We start from the raw sequence: 14,697 nt of genomic DNA, 5'->3' as shown, positions 1-14,697 counted from the left end.
AAAACTAATGTCACAACAGGACTTAGAAAAGCTTGTCCATGCTTTTATTTTCAGTAGACTCGACTACTGCAATAGTGTATTCACAGGGCTCACTAAAAAATCCATCAGAAAGCTGCAGCTGATTCAGAACGCTGCTGCACGTGTCCTCACTGACACTAAAAGAGTGGATCACATCAGTCCGGTTCTGAAATCTCTACATTGGCTTCCAGACGGCCAAATAATTGATTTTAAAGTACTATTGCTAGTTTTTAAATCATTACATGGTTTAGGACCAAAGTATATTGTTGAACTCCTACATAATTACGAGCCATCAAGGTGCCTCAGGTCTTCTGGGATGGGTCTGCTATCAGTTCCGAGAGTAACAACAAAACATGGAGAGACAGCATTTAGCTGTTATGCCCCGACAATCTGGAACAAACTACCCAAATCATGCACGTCCGCAGAAACGCTTACTATTTTTAAATCGAGACTAAAAACATATCTCTTTGCCGCTGCTTTTAGTTGAGATGCTCATATTCCAACTACAGTATGCCTTTTAAACATGTATAGTATACCTGTGGTGTTTATTTTTACTATTTTATTATCTTTGCTTTGTAATGCCTGTTGTAAAATGCCATTTTATAATGTGTTTTNCAAATCAACCCTGATAAATATGTCATGTGGGGTTCCTCAAGGCTCCATCTTAGGACCTTTGCTATAATTTCAGCCAGAGGTATACATATAAATATTAAAAAGCAAAGGTCCTAAGATGGAGCCTTGAGGAACCCCACATGACATATTTATCAGGGTTGATTTGTAATTGCCTATTGAGGCAAAGTTTGTTCTGTCCTTCAAGTAGGAGCTAAACCAGAAACTCCCACCCAGTTTTCAAGACGGTCTAACAATATGTTGTGGTCAACAGTATCAAACGCAGCGCTGAGATCTAATAATACTAATACTGATATTCTGCCACTGCCTGTGTTCAAATGAATGTTATTTAAGACCTTAAAAAGTGAAGTCTCAGTGCTGTGGTTAGGTCTAAAGCCTGACTGGAACACATCAAAACCGTCAGTTAAAAACATGAAATTGCGCAACTGTTGAAAAACTGCTTTTTCAATCAATTTGCTTAAAAAGGGAAGGTTTGATATTGGCCTGTAATTATTCATTATGGTTTTGTCTAGGTTATGCTTTTTAGGAGCGGTTTAATTATTTCAGTTTTCAGGGCCTGTGGAAATACACCTGAGACTTGCTTACTATGTGTAGTATATCTGAGGCCAAGCAATGAAAAACAGTTTTGAAGAATCCTGTCGGGATGATGTCGAGGCTACAGGAGGAGGATTTCAGATGTTGGATAATGTCTTCCAGGTCTTTAGCATTTGTCAGATGGAATTGTGACATGGTGTCTGAATTGGCTTTAGGTGAACACAGGGACAGTACATTTGCTGTACCTGATGCAGAGGCACTGACTGCCTGTCTAATCTGCATGATTTTGTCAGTGAAGAAGGAGGCAAAATCATTGCAGGACCTGGTGGATAGAAATTCTGAGGCTATTGACACTGGGGGGTTTGTTAGTCTGTTGACGGTAGCAAATAAAGATTTATTTTTATTTTTGGTAATGATGTCAGAAAATAAAGACTGTCTTGCCTTTTGTATTTCCTGATTATAGACGCAGAGTTTCTCTTTATATATTTCGAAGTAAACCTGGAGATTTGTGTTTCTCCACCTGCGTTCAGCTTTTCTTCTCTCAGTTTTTGCTGTTCTCACAGTCATGGCTTTTCTCCATGGAGATTTTTTCTTGCTAGATACTTCCTTTGTTTTAATGGGAGCGATGGTATCCATGACATTTGTTATTTTAGAATTAAAATGATCAACTAGCTCATTTACTGAGAAGTTAGCATGGGCAATTGAGGGAGTAAAGATCTGAGCAAACATTTCCTCTGCATTTTCAGTTAAGTGACGTCTAGTGGTTACCTCTTTCTTAACAGTTGTATGGACGGTAATAGAGCTCTCAAAGAAAACACAGGAATGATTGGAGAGCGCAACATCAGTCACCACAAGCTTAGAGATGTTCAGACCCTTTGATACAATTAAGTCCAGGGTGTGCCCCTTATTGTGCGTCGGACCCTTGACATGCTGAGTCAGTCCAAAATTGTCGATAACACAAATGAGTTCTTTAGCCCCTCTGTCCTGGGGATTGTCAACATGGATATTAAAATCAACAACAATGACTAGGCGCCGGCGGTCAATGTCAATACACACTATAGACAACAACTCGGTAAAATCATCAAAAAAGCTTGAGCAGTATTTGGGTGGTCTGTAGATGTTTAGGAAAAGAGCTCGAGAGGAGCAGTTCAACTGAAGGGCCACATATTCAAAAGAAGCAAAGTTTCCATACATAGTCTGCTTGCATTGAAATAAGTGATTAAACAAAAAAACTAGTCCACCCCCTTTCTTATGTAGTCTTGCCTGACTCATAGAATTAAAGTTGGGAGGAGTTGATTCTATAAGAACAGCTGTGCTGTTGTTTTGGTCTAACCAAGTTTCAGTTAAAAACATAAAATCCAGATTGTGCTGGGTGATAAAATCATTGATTAAAAATGATTTACCTGCTAAAGACCTGACATTTAATAGAGCCAGTTTAAATATGTTTGATATACTATCACTCTGACCGCCCGTGATAGACCGCGGAACTTCTGTTAAATTCAACAAACTCATTCAGATCCTTTTGGACTTTCTTTTTCCAACCTGAGTCACCAACCTTCTGTGTATGTTGGTTAAAACAGAAATGGGTCGCTGTACTGGCATAGAAGCCTCTGGTCGTTGGATGGCGCCAGAGAGCGAGATGGCAGGCGTCAGCGGCATCGACGAAGAAGAAAAGTTTCTAGCAGTGGAAACGGTGGCCTGAGATGACACCGCTGGAAAGGGGGGCGTGTGGAAATGGAGTGGAAATAGTCAGGGACCAAATAACAGACACCTAACCCTAAGCCAAATTCAGCAGAGCCAGATAATTTGCTCAGGAGTTGTTGTGGACCAAATCAGCTTGCAGGAGAGTGAACAATTAACTGTATTTAATAGGGGAACCAACACTTGACTGTAAAAGAAGAAAATGGTGCTCTAGGTCTTATGGATGGTGAATGGGAAATTGTTTGCTAACACTTTCCCCACAGAAAACCTTTAACGGTTATTATATGTCAAACATTTTTGTTTATAGCTTGTTGTACTGGCCCTAACAGTCCAAACAAACAAATACCAAATGTTCGCATTCAACCTTAAGACACCTTAAAAAGATAAGATGTGAGCAATCTAGGAAGACAAGGAAAGTGTATCTGTTTCTGCTGTACAGAGACTCTGAGCCGTGAGAGAAAGAGAGTGAAAGAATGACAGAGATTGTAAAGTGTGGCTTAATGTATTAATTACATTAGTTTTCTGCTTTGGGCGGAACGCAGAGATTTGGCGAGCTGACTCTCCAGCCTCACCACCCACTGCCCTGGCAGAGAGCACATAGCAGGTGGGCAGAGAAATATCTAGCTCCCCACTGCCCACTTCCAAAATTCCTCATTGTTTCCTTTGAATCATTAGTGGATTGTGCTTCTCAGATTCTGCCATAAAAAGGAAAACAAGCAACCCTAAAATGGTGTTACGAGAAAGTAAATAAGGCAAACAAAGCTTCTGAAGTATTGGTATTCTGAAGAGTTGGCATCTGTACGAAGAAAGTAAAATGTGGTCAAATAAAAGGAAAAGAAAGCAAGCTAAAGTAGGTTGGGCAGTGTGTGGCCCCTAAAGCATGAAAAACTAGGGCAGCATGAGTAACTGAGCACAAGGCACACTGCGTCCTCACCAGAAAACATGTTTAGCAGATCAATGCTGTCTTTTGTGCTGGGAGTTTTTCCGTCTTCAGTTCTCAGAAGCGGGAAGTGGCGCCGGATTTTAAAGAGAAAAAGAAACTTGGGCTTAGAGAATAGTAGCATCCATCTGCATGAGCTCACTGTCTCGCCTCATGCTATACAGTGGGCATGGAGAGATAAGGACACATCCAGAGGGAAACAGAGGGACGGATGATTGAAGTGCTACCATTATACTATGCAGAAGATTTACACCATGGGAAAAAAGCGCGACAGCTGATGATGTAGAACAGGAAATGACACACGTCCCAGGATGCTGAGCACAATGAATGTCCACTGATCTTTTTTTAATATAGACGCTCTCTGTTTTTGTGGAAACAAGATCATATGGGTGTTCAGTTGGAGCTATAAATGGCAAAGATGTCCTTGTTCCATAAATAAAAGTCTTTGCTGTACCTACATCCTTTGCCCTGTACCCATGACTGTCATGCACTTTCCTGTCTGATCAGGAACAGGATAACGGCACAGAGAGGAATGCTGTAGGCTCGGAAAAGATCAAAGAACCTTTGGAATATATGTTTACCAAAGCCCTGTCAACGCCGGTGTTTTTCAGGTTCGCCATATAAAAACTTTACAAAGCAAATCTTAAAACTCACACTTGCATGACATTTATGGTGCATATGGTTTTTATTAGTCCCTGAAACTTTTCAACTTGTAGATGTGTTTTCTTAGCACTATAGTGTGTGTGTATGACATAAACTGTTGAACTTAAATCAGGTTGAACTCATCTGATTAGAGCTGCGTTTCCATCAGTAACTTTGATTAAAAAAAAAGGACTCATCTCCTATGATAGAAACTACTTGTCTGTCAGTAGGGAGACGAGATAAGTCATTGAACTGATTCACTTGCACTGGCAGCATGTCTGTCTGTATTACGGCCTGTTGTAGCTTCACATATCAGCAGACGAAATGATGCGTAATGGTATTTTGTAAGCCCCTCAATCAAACTTGCAATCAGGAGCCTTTTCCTGTAGCCCCTCTTCCCTGACCCTGACCCTGACAGGGCCTATTAGGGAAGAACTACCAACTGTGGAGCAATGTTGAAAATATGGTTTGTGTGAGTGGATGAAAGGGGAGGGAAGCAAAAACCTGCTGCTATCACTAAAACACTTGGCCGGGAGGATTTTATTTTCTTGAGATTGTTGGAAAGAGGAATTCAGTGGGGATCACAGGCTGGCTTTGTCCTGTATGACAATTAAAGCTATGGAGCAGGAGGAAATATTTAGGGAGACACTTACAAACAGCTGTTTGTGAGTGTTAACACATCATTTTTCAGACAAAAGCGAGAAAGAAATGGCTTAACTGTTGAGATATCCCAGCCACTGTGTGAACCTTGTAAAAATTAGCAAGGCTCTAAGTCATGCCAAGAAGAAACAATAACAAGCCTATTAAATCTCCTCACATTCCTCATGTGGTGTTGTGTGTTTTACTACTCTGAACCACCTGAATACCGATTGATGAGTAAAGAATAAAATAAACCATAATAACTGATTTTCCCCATCTACATTCTTCATTATCTTTACAATTATTGTTGGTAGGAAAAAATATTAAATCACCCTTAAGTGTTTGTGTGCTACCATGATATACAGAAAGATAAAGCTCACTGGACGGACAATGAACAAACTAGAAGATGTTCCAGATAATTTATAAGAAGAACATCACAAGATCACATCATATTTCTCAGATTAAATCTTCGTCTGCCTCTACAATCAAAGACGTTTTTTCCTCTCGTTTTCTCTTTTTTTTCATTTCTGTCGAAGCCGATTTGACCCTTCGTCCTGCACCCAGCTGCCGACCGGCCAATAAAAGTAGCTCTCTCACATTTTAAGATGATGGGTGCTGTTTTTGGAACAAGAGGACTATTGTTGGTGTGGACAAAGGAGCATCTCTTTTGAAAAGTCACACACAAATATACACAAACACGGGGGGACACACGCAAATGGGTATATACTTTTACTTAAGATGTAGTAATTAATTATACAATGACTTTAGTCATTGACCCTTCTTTGAACTCATCCCCCCCAAAATTATCCAATCATAGCTTAGTAACCGTAACAAAGCAGAGAGGACCTGTCCAGCCTTGTTTTTTTCTACATGTTGACGTGTTGTGTATTATTATTTGATTAAAATGTGTTTTGTTCTGCTTTAATGTAAATTGCAAACTGGTCCAGCTTAGATCAGTAGTTTAACCCAGCATTACTTCCTAGGCCAAGAAGCATTTCATTAGCTTTCTACCTTTTGTGGGGTTACAGGTAACGTTAAACACTGTGTTGTATTTCACTCCTGCTGTCCATGGCTCTGTCCTCCTCTTTATTAGAATGAGGGAAGTTTAAACTTCAGTACCCCTGCCAGTGTTACCTGATAAAGCAATATGTTCATTCAACACATGAACACTGTTAGTTCTTTTCCAAAACCCTTTTGTATTGTTAAAAGTAGGGCATACTGTCTGAAAAGACAAACAATGAAGCCAACGGCAATCTTCCAAGCATTGTAGATGGTCAAAGAGCGCTCTGTTAGAGTTAAATACGTTACTGACGTTACATTTTACTTTATCATATTTATAATACATATACATTGATAATACACCTATAGGGTTAACTACCCTGGCACTAAAACACAGAAACAATGCTGTTTCTTTTTGTCTTCAAGTGAGGATGCCAACTCTTTGCCTAAAACATGCATCTTTAGCCTCAGACTTTTTTTATGAGATTAAGCATGACCTTCTAAAACGAGTCAGTTACAGACTGTATTTTCAACCACCTGAAAAAGTTAACATTAGCGTATTAAGCTAATTGGTTACAGCTGATTACATTTGTCAGCCGATAAAATAGGCAGTAAAAAATGAAAAGCGGCTTTTGTCTAACCCTGTATGAAATCAAGGACCTATTGTTTTGGAAAGAGGATTTTAAGTTAAGATTGAAATCTTTATGTCATTCAATGACCTTGATGTTGTTGCCATAGGTCTATCAGTAGCAATGATAGTTACACTTTGCTACTGACAGTACAGTCAGTCAGTAGTCCAGTATTTGTGAGACCTTGTTTAAGGCACTAAACATTGGCCTTTTCCTTACCAGCTGTGGCCTGACTGTGTTGTCATCAGCCAGTGCACATAGCGTTGATTGTAACGAGGACAAACGAGGTGAACAAAGATAGAGAAGAGTATTATAAGTGTGAGATATTCTATTTTATGTTTTGGCTGATCAGTGCATCATGGGACTCTAAACCCAAGCATGCTTTAGCCCTGATCACTTTGAAATATGGCGATTTTATGTTCCATAACAAGCCTCCCCCTTGGAGCTTTCCTCCTTATTTTTGCGCTGTGGACTCCTTCTGTTTCCGGCGGAATCCATCTTCCTCTGCGTCTCATTGAGAAACATACACAGACACATACCATGTATTCCACATCAATCAAATCTGCACCCTCTTTATCCTCACATAAGGAAAGTTGGGCGTACAAGGTGTTAACGCGGTACCTCCTGTGGGATGCATTTGATTTGCAGACAGCAGTAACAAAACGTTTTGGTCAACAAAGAGGGTCCTCGGGGCTGTAGGAAAAATTTGACCAGAGTTGTGGGTCACCACAGCAAAGCCATGTGTTCCCCATCAGGCCTTGTTGTGAAACCCATATTGGTGGCCAGCTGGAGAGGAAACAATTAGATGTTTTTTCTTCTCATATTTATTCCTCTTTTCAGGGAAAGACCTGTTTTCAGTTAGGACTTTTTTCTAAATAGTGCTGTGATTCAGGAAATGTTGTGTAATATGTGATTTATTTTCCCCCTTCATACGTATATAGGAAAGGTCAATGTAAAACTGTGCCCTAATTTTTACTAAAATTATGAATATCAACTTGATGTAATTTACATTTACACACAAGATACTGTATTCACTGAGAAGCCAGTAATCCAGTAATTTAACCACAGGCACACATACATACATGGACCTTTGCACATATTTGCTCCCTTGTGAACTATCCAGGAATGTGCATTAGCTGGAATGGCTGTGGGCGTTGCATCCTCATGTGGGAAAATGAAAAACTTTTCCAGACTGGCAAAATTGGGCTGTGGGCTTGGCCAGCTGGATGGATCGGGGAGTGCAGAAAGAGAACTCAAGGATTAAATGGGTATCCCCGACACTAATGTGACTAGATGCAGTGCAGTTCAATCAGGGCCACGATCACAGCTGGGTATTTGACTATAAATCTAATTTCACAGGCTTGTTTTTTTCCCATAGCTGTGTTTTATGTATTTTAACTGTTTGTGAAGAGCCTGAAAGGCTGCTTTAAAAAAAACTAGATACATAAAGCTGTATGGATTAAACTATTATTTTCATTATCAATTAGGTCTGCGTCATAATCAAGATAATTTGTTCTGCTCTCTGGTGTGTACTCTGGCTGCAGCCTATAGTCTTGTTTCAAAAGATGTACAATGTTTTAAGTCTGTTAAATGTCAGATAATACTTTTTCTATATTAATTATAAAAAGGCAGCAAAGCCTCATAGTTGAGAGACTGAAGATACTGTACAGTATGTGCGTCATTTTTGCTTAATAAATCAATTATGTGATTAAATAATATTAATTAAAGTTGTTATTACATACAAACGTAGCATTTGAACGTTTTCCAGTAGTATTTTCTATCATACCCTTACTTATGATAATGTTGTTTTTACTGTACAATAAATAAAAAAAATTGTAAAACCTACTTTAAAAGAGCAGATCTTGTTGAAAAATGTATTAAAATAAGTGCATTTGTCACACTTCATCATAGTTCCTGTGGCCTCTCAAACTGTTACCCTCCAAGTCAATATACATACCTTTGTGCCCCTGGGTGTGATGTACAACGTCAGAGAACAGCTTTGTTGAGGAAACTGAGTGATCCTTGGTGGACTTTTATAAACAGCGGGTCACTGCGCCTCGGGCGATCCACTGTATGGAAGCTGTAATGGCATAAGAGTCATGGTGATAAATGTAACAGTGGGATTATGGAGGCAACACACCCATGATGGACTTCATTACACGCAGACTTACACTCAGACACACGATACAGGCCCACAGGTGGTTGTTATCTGAAGTGAGGGCAACACCTAAGACCAGCCATTCAGACCGGCCATTTCTCTATCTTTCTCACAAACACACACACACACAACAAACACACACACACACACACACACACACACACACACACACACACACACACACACACACACACACACAGGCCGCAGCTGCGTCCTGTTTGGACACACATGTGCTTGTAGCGCAGACATGAGACGTCTCATTCCTCTGACGTGAGGCAATAGCACAGGTGTCGGGCCCCAGAGACCCCTGGGATAGTTGGAGGTTCAAGCTGTTCTGTTCTCAGCCTTGGATCCCCCCCTGGAGTCCTGATCTTCAACACAACACACACCCTCACATGAAGACCCTCTCACACACACACACACACACACACACACAAACACACACGCTCCAGTCCAACCGGTCATTAGCAGCCTCATCTCTGGTCTGGATGCTGTCAGATTGCTGGCTCATGCATGTGCACATGCTCTGTGAAAGTGTCACATGTGCATGCAGAAATTAGCTCAGAGTCTAAACACATTAATTCCAATGTAAACCGGTCTCAAACCACTGTGTGCCAAACAGCTAAACAAAAAGCAGCAGACCTCCATGGGAAACAAGTGAAAAGAAATCCCTGTTTGCATGTCATCTGTTTTTACACCCCTCTCTCTTTAGACATGAGACATTTTAAGTGGATGAGTCAGAGGAACCGATGACGAAGGTTTAAATTATGTTTTTACAAATCTGGCTGGAGCTTTGTCTCCACAGTAACAAAGCACTTTCTCACGGTAATTCTTCATCAGATACTGTTTTTTTATATGATGCTGTTCCATCTGTAGCCTGCATGGCCTTGTTGCTTTTTCTGTAACCCTCTTCTGTCACTTTATATCCGCTCTGATCCAACACAGTCTTCAAGGATTTTCAGAAGTAGGACCATTTTTTTTTCAGCCGGGAATTTGGAAAACTGACCTCGCTGATTTGAGCCAGGAGATCCAAACACACTCTAATAGATATCTAAACATCATCTACAGATGTTTATTTGTTCTGCCTCAGTCCTCCTCAGGGCATCCAGCTAAGGACCCTCTTCATCCTCCAAGCGGAGCCCCTGAAGCCTCTCACTCCTCTAGGGGAGCTGAGCCCCATTTCCCCCCTGTGCATAAGGCAGAAGGGGATGCAGATCTTCAGGAAATGAGCCAAGAAAAATGTATCCAAGAAAAACATGTGAGCTGGGTCTCAGAGCAGTGGGACCGAATCCACAAAAGTGTCTGAGCCTTATGGTGGGAGTCAGAGAGAAAGGGCAGACATTTAGTTTACGCTGCAATCTACCTTCCTGGCCTCTATTCTTCCTTCCCCGTTTCCTTCTTTCTACTCTCCTTTATAATTGTTCTCCTTTTTTCTTATTTAATACAACATTTACTTCTTGAATAATATGTTAACCTCTCCCCTTCCACCTTCTTATTTCCTTCCTTAATTTGTTCTTTAGCTCCTTCCTTCAATTTTTTCTCATTTTCTGGATCAATGCTTTTTCTCATTTCCTTGATAGTATGCACAGAGCATATCCGTTCAATACTGCTGAAACACTGCTGATGTCCAGTGAATTCAGATATCAGTACGTTTCTATTTACTTATTGGGTGGATGAAATCACCTCTCCACACTTTCTTTGTGTGTTTGGCCAGGTGTTAGGATTTAGACTTCTTTCACACGCTCTCTTTTTTTCATTCTTCTGATATGTACAAACACGAAACACATCATGAATGCCTCCAGGAAAAAAAATAGCATTTGTTAAAATATTAGGTCTGGTCCAGCCTTTGGACAGCAGGCTTTTTCCCACCGCAAACACTAAACACTTTTTCCCGCCTGTTGTGCTCAGATGTCACGTTGTACAAACTATTAAGCTTGTAAGTAAGCCTAACTCACCATGACTTCACAGTTTACACCAGTGAGTGTTGTGTGAATGTTAGTGTATCAGCTCTGGTCTGGAGATGTTACTGTGGAAGTATGTGGCTGTTGGTGGCCTGCCCCACATTGATGACATCAGAGGATAATGTCCACACTCCGTAGCATCGGCCTCTTCTCACTGCCACATTTTCTGATACAGTTTATACAACCACTTGAAAGATTTAAGGTATTCACATTGTTTGCAACTGAGTAAACGTAGAGTTGAATATCCAAAAAGAGACATGGAAACCTCATTTATTTGTGAGTCAAAGTTTGTGAAGTAGTGCAAGGGTGTTTCTCAATGTCGAGGACGCTTCCTTGGTAGGACATATCTTCCGAGTCACTTCCTTAAGAAGCGAGGCAAGAATCCTTCCTAGCCTCTGAAAACGAAGAATGGTGGAACAGGCTAACAGGTGTGCAGGTGTGCGTCATATGTGAGGCCCCTCCTTAAATGGAGCGCGATTTCCGCCAAAGATTTGGAAATTGGTCCGTGCGCAAAGCATTGTGGGGATTTTAAGACCGCGGAGGATACACATGTGCAGCCTCGAAATGTCTCGCTACGAAGGACGCCGGGCTCGGTGGAATTCCAAGGAGCCTGGACATTGGAACAGTCCTTAGGCGGGACTCGATGACGTAATATCCTTGAAATAGTGGCTCAGGAGCATCCTTCCTTGACATTGAGAAACAGCCCAAGTGTGCATTCTTCTCCTAAGATTAGCTGTGGGCTATTTGTGAAACATGAAAAGACAAAAAGTATGTGACACAACAATTTTAACCCAAGCTGATACATTTAAAAATATTTAAAGAATATTAGAGTCGTGTTCTTTGTGGATGTCACTAGGTTCATGTTATCTGTTTTTCTCTGATTAAGCATATTTCTTATCTCTGTTGACCTTCCTTTTTCTAATCCGTAACTCTTTCCATTTCTCTGCTTTAAAAAAATAAATTGCACAATGTCCTGGTTTTTCCGGAGAGACAGATGGAATAACAGAGGAAGCTTCCGGCAAGTTGTTTATTCATTTATTTTATTCCCCTCTGAGGTCAGAGGTCTGTGTACTGAGCTGTGGGTTCCCATCCTGCTCTTAGCGGGCCATTCCCAAACCGTCCACCCCAGGGGACAGTCTGGGTCCAGATGAAATGTATGGTGTCAGACGGGGGAACTTTTAATAGATCTGTGATTTAGGAATGAGAAATGCAAACAGGCCCATGTACACAGAGGGAGAAAGGAATTATGTTTACTGCATTTTATACAGTGTAAAGAGGACAGATTTTCTCAGAATTTCTTGCTCTTGCAAGTTTACACAAGTAAAGTGGAAATGTAAATGTGTCCACTTAAAATTCCAACTATTAAGAAATCGCTGACTCTTCCAGAAATAAACATGGATTATAGAGAAACAATATTTTTAGGCAGAGAGAAAATCCAAAAAAATATTCTTGCTATTGTGGTTAAATGTTTGTAGCATCACTGATGGCTGTGGTTACATTTTTGACAGATCATATAAATTAACATCAGAATAAAAATATAAGATCTTGAATGCTTATTTACATCCTTTATCCCTAGGACCTTAAACATAAACTATACAACATCACATGTGACTGTAGACAGTCTAACATACACAAGTAGAAAACATGAACTTCCTTTTAACATTTGCACTTAACTTCTGTTGTGGTGTACTGACACACCCTGTAGATCAGCCAAATTAAGATTTAAACAAACCTGAATATCTGGATTTGGTCAAATCCTCCATCTTTTCGGTAGCGACACAAAATTCAGAACAATGTTTAGTTTAGAAGTTTATTTCAAATCAGCTGTGAACCTGTGCTACAAAGTCAGAATCCTCCCCACACATTCCTCCAGCTGCAGAAGGTGGACCTGGAACATGTCGTTGTCAATGGCGGACATGATAAATAACAGATAGGGTTAATCCTTGGAAGAGACAGAAATATTGACAAGACTTTAAGTTATTAAAGGATTTAAGATATTATCTACTGTGTGTTTACTATTTTCTCTGCCTGGTTGCAGGAAGAAAGAGGGATTTGTTTGACTTTTTTCATCACATCATCCCACACCTTAACTTCAGTCACTTCGTTCACCTAGCCAACGTGTGTGTTTTATGTGTGTGTGGTAATTTATGACCCTTCAATGAGGTGAGAAGTGATCGGATAAAAAGCAGACACCAGTTGGCAGGCCTGTGTGGGAAGGACTGGTGTTTTTATTGCGCTTTTAAAGTCTGTCCTGTATGGTCTGTTTTTTAACAATCCTAATGTATTGTATATATTCAGTCACTATTTGTTTTAATGCCATTTGTTAGTACTTCCCTATGTGGTTAACTCATGTTATTTTAGTCCCGCTTATAATTTTGATTATTTGACCCCCCCAAAGCATTGGCTGGAGCCTGGGACCCTACATTTGATATGTTTAACAGGAAGTGACTACCATCCTTGTAACTGCAACATACATCCATGAAGCAATTGAGGAAGAAGGGTAATTTCTACCTCACTTAATATGAAATCAGGGCCTGGACCATGTTTTCACAGGCTAATTTGTCCATGATCTAACCTGTCATATGGACACACGCACACACGCACACACACACACACACACACACACACACACACACACACACACACACACACACACACACACACACACACACAAACACACAGATTTAGAGTCTTGCTTTAGCGGTTTAAAAATGTAATGCAGTTTTATGCTCCATTTACCAGGATAAAATCAGGATCAAACTAAGCAGTCCAAATCCTTGAAATAACCAATTAACCAAGACGCTAGTCAAAGAGAAGCAACAAATAAACACAATTGATTAGCTGGAACTTTATTTGTTGAGTTTTCCTTGTACAAATTGAAGCCTAATGTAGAGTGGTGTATGTTGTTAAGACTGTAAGTCCTTAGAGGCAAATCAGCAATTTCAGGGCTGTGTACAGTAAATGAAATTGACTTGACTATCTACAATACATCCTTGAGATTCCTAGAGATGATTTGTCCACCCTCTGCCTGCCTCATTTCCTTCTTTTCCCCCTGTGACTTCAGTAGATTCAACTGCTGATTGATGGCTCGTCGTTTCCCATTATGAAGCTCACGAGACATGAGGCTGAAGGTATGACGAGAGCCGACTGTGACCCAAAGAAAAATAAAGGAACAACAGTTACACAGCAAAGCCAGAGGGCAGCATGTGTCTCCTGAGCTCATAATCTGGAAAAGTCATGAACGGCCTTCAAAGAAAGAGGAAATAAATAGGCACGCATGTACAGTATGTACGTTCACTGTCATTTAGTGAATCCAAGATATATCAGTTTGAAGAACCCTCAACTTCCTTGGATCGTTTTTATGAAAGCTTTTGAAGGTTCAGTCTTGTGATTACTACAATAGATAAATCACTCCCTGCTGCATCACAGCTCCAACCTATATTTGTTTTCGATTAATGTTCAGATCACAATGTATGCTTTCTCTTGATGCTGTTTTGTCATCTCTCTCGCCACATAGTCTGTGGCTCGCTGATTTAGGCTTACATGTGGTGACTCCCAGCAGAGACAGGAAGGAAAAGACCAAAGGCAAAATGCTGGGTGGAAGCGAGCCGATAAGAATGGGGAGTATGGAGGTTTGAAGGAAGTGGAGCTGTGAAAGACAGGCCATTAAAGAGTGGGGAGGACTGGAGAGAGATTTAGCTCTGGAGAGAAAAGAGGAAGGAGCACTTTGAGGAACTCCTGAACCCGACAACTCCGCCCTCTATGTTAGAGGCAGAGCTGGAGTATGACGGGGGATCGACACCAATCTCCCGGGGGGAGGTCACTGAGGTCGTCAAACAACTTCGC

The sequence above is a fragment of the Notothenia coriiceps genome, unplaced genomic scaffold (genome assembly GCF_000735185.1).
Source record: "Notothenia coriiceps isolate Sejong01 unplaced genomic scaffold, NC01 NC01_scaffold00024636, whole genome shotgun sequence".
In the NCBI taxonomy this organism is placed as follows: Eukaryota; Metazoa; Chordata; class Actinopteri; order Perciformes; family Nototheniidae; genus Notothenia; species Notothenia coriiceps.
This window is presented reverse-complemented; position numbering follows the sequence as displayed.